We start from the raw sequence: 3,577 nt of genomic DNA on the forward strand, positions 1-3,577 counted from the left end.
ATGACTTCTGCACTAGAAGAGGAGACTAAAGTCTGCAGGGTCAAGACGACATGTACCTATGGCATATCTGGTATCTTGTGTTTGGAGTACATGTTGATAGAAACTAAAAGCTATCAGGGCAGAGGCTACTTGACTCTAAGGCTGGTGCATGCATATATTCTTCGTGTAATGCGTGTGCTAGGAATATTCTATGAATATTAATACAGTAATTCTCTTGCATGGAGACAGAAAGGCTAGATCATAGCTGAAGCTGTTTATACGGTTCAGTAGCTAAGGAATGTGAAAACGAGGAGGCTGGACTGATAACTAGAAGCATAACATACTCTTGGCAGACAGGCAGGCAGAGCCAGGCCGGGCCGGGCACCGCGCGGCAGGAAGTAAGTGAAGGGTCAGGGATGCAGGTGGGGGCTGTATCACTCCTCGGAGTGGGTTCAGAAGACTGGAGCTTGAATCTGGCGTCCGGGCCCTTTTGAGGCCTAGAAACGGGGACAATTCAATGAATTAACGTGTACACTGTAAAACATGGCAACATAGGCCTAATACTCGTTGCTTTCACGAGAACTGGAAACTGACATACTAGAGTTGGACACAACTGTAATTGCGTCTTTAATCGATCATAGGGGGATACATGCATATCGATCATGCACATATAACATAGGATGGGGAACACGTAGGCACATATAACATGGCAAAATTTACTTTTCCACACCATGCTAGGTGGCGACAATAAGCCATCTGTAGGGTACGGTTGTAGACTAACCCGTCCACCAAAAGGCAGAGGCTCTGCAGCCCGAAGACAACCAAAAGCCTGCAAGTGCCCCATGGGCACCTGTTCTGAGGAGCCTCAAAACAACCCTGGGGGGTGGTAAACCCTCAGGGGCCTCATCCTCCTCCACCAACAGAGGAATAGCAGGAGATGGCACTGGTGTTAACCAACGTCGAGACGGCTTCGCATCGACATCAACGACCACTGAAGAGGACTCGTCCGCCCAGCGTCGGCTCTACCTCAACCGAGATGGGAAACTGCAGCAAGGAACGGCGTCAACTTGGAATCGAGCTCCACACTGTAGCCGCATCCGGTGCCAGAGCAGGGAGCCCCAGAGGGCTGTGCGGTGACTCCACAGTAGGACCTGACGTCTGACTGGGGTGCCCCTCCGGGCCATGTCCTGACATCACAGTGACACAGGAACCAGAGTCATGGTACTCAATCGGCGCCGAAGGCGAACCCACCAGCGAATTCCTGATCTGAGCCCCTACCCCCTGTGGGGCCCAAAGGTGCGCCACGGAGAGGAGTTGACACAAAGATGGCCTGTAACGCCAGAGAATAGGCTTCCATCTGGGATCTAGTCGCACCAACATCTGGAAATGGTGGGCAGGTGGCGTCTGACTCCCTGGGGCCTGTGTCGGGTGAAGACCGGGAGCAGCGTGCCCCAGCATCACGTTTATGGGAGGTAGACTGCCTCCATGAATTCTTCCTGTGCTTGCCTGCGTCAGCCGAGTGACGTCCGCGGGAACGACTCCGTGACCTGTCACGAACAGAAGCCCGAGCTCAAGATGGAGACTGGCAACGCGAGGACTCCGAACTGGACATCTGGGCAGACAGCAACTACATCCGATGTTGCGACAGGACCTCTGGTTTTAGCTGCCGGCAGGCATTGCACTAGTCATGGTGCTCTCCAAAGTACAGAAAATCAGGTAGGAAAGCATCACTTGTCCTGCATAACCAGGGTATGCAGGTCGCGTACCGATATGTCCCAATTAAAAAACCCTCATTCACGTGTAAAGTTGGTAAGAAGAGCGGTATATCTTGATTCTCCGCTATTTTGGACACATGTTTGCATAATCATAGGGTTTAGTGGTTATGCATCCTTCAGCCGGAGGTTTACCCTTGGTTAAAAACAGTAATGATCAGTGATGTAAAGGTGTGATAATTGGTGGTTAAAATCTCGTACAGCCAGAGTAATGCTCTTTATTTGTTCTGGATTCGAGATAATAAAATTCGAGTAGTGTGATAGAGAGTAGTAAGGGCTCTCACACACTGTAATTATTGATTAAAAGAGGTCGACATGTTTCAGCCCTTGGTTGCCAGGTTAGGTCAAGGGGGCTTTCATCAGGACCGAGGTGCAGGGTGTGTAGAGACCGAGGGCGTCTCTGTGAGTGTTGTCTCCAATAGGTGGTTTTGGCTACCTATTTGGAGAGGTGAGGGATGAGATCTATTAATCCTTCTCCTAGTAGGTCGCAAGGTACCTGCAATACAAAAACACAAACAGACAAGGGGAAGGGGAGATTGAATTGGACTTGTGTACAGAAAGTTCTATTAACTCATTAAAAACGCTTATTGTAGCGAAGCAACTGGAAAATGGCAATACTTAGGTAAGATCACACACAATTATGGCAAAGGTCCACTCTCTCACTTATTGTAATGAAGATGGTGGTACATATTAATAAGTCGAAATAAGGCAAAATTTCTCTACTCGTTCTGTGGATAACGACGTCCAAATTCAGCTTTACAATTTGGCAGAACGGGTTGTATGATTATCTAAGCATCTTTTCGTTTTAATGTTATCGATCATTGTCAGATGTCCATTTTTACACTATGTATACCCAAGATACGAGCAGTGAAAACGGTTCAAGACCCTGGTTCTAGATGCTCGTTAGCGATCTGAGATTCAGTAAATGTGGTCATTCATACAGTTAAACGTTTATATTAGCATAAGCGATGTGGACACATACCTTACGTGGTTCAGATATTTTGCCTCATCGGGGTTGCAGTGAGTCAAGGAGGCCTACTAAAATAACGGTACAGTTTCAGAAACAAAAGGGATGGGGTAATACGTTACGGTTTTGAAGCGGCGTTCGTTCTGTCCAAATGCTACCTGCGGTCTCGCTCTTGTCACAACTTGTGCTGACTCCACCACTCTGGGTCCGGATAACAGGGGCTGTTCCGGGTTCCGTGATATTGTGGGAGGGAGTTAGCCACTATAGAAAGACTTACGGTTAAGAACAGAAGTCTGTTCTCCGTTTTTTCAATCTTTTTCCAAAAGTGTAAAATTATTATAATGTATATGTTAGTTGCACTAAGATTGTAAAATGTGTCTTTGTAGTGCGTCATGGGTTTATCAATGGAATTAGTATTTTCTTATATCATTAAAGTCTCTATTATGTAGGTAATATCTTGGAAGGGCGTTCGCCACAGTAGAAAGACTTATGGCTAAGAGCGGAAGTCTGTTTTCGAAAGTGTAGATGGGATTAATTAATACATCTAGAATTGTAAGATGTGCCTTTATAGTGCGTCATGGGTTTATCACTAAATTGGTCTTTTCTCGTGGTGGTCTCTATACTGAAGGTGGGGGATGAATTATGTAAAGTAAAAAATGGGATTGCGATATACCCCAGTTGTAGACTAACAGTAGTTCACTTTCTATTTATATAGACTTAACAAGGGGATATTATCATTTAATCCCTGTGAGTCAGTCTTAAGTCTGTGTACCCACCTTTGCTCTTTTTCAAAGAGGAGTCTTTCAGCATTGTGGTCTTTGTAGTTCAAGGTTTCTAAAAAAATCCAGTTAAGGTCTTC

The sequence above is a fragment of the Lissotriton helveticus genome, chromosome 11 (genome assembly GCF_964261635.1).
Source record: "Lissotriton helveticus chromosome 11, aLisHel1.1, whole genome shotgun sequence".
Taxonomy (NCBI): Eukaryota; Metazoa; Chordata; class Amphibia; order Caudata; family Salamandridae; genus Lissotriton; species Lissotriton helveticus.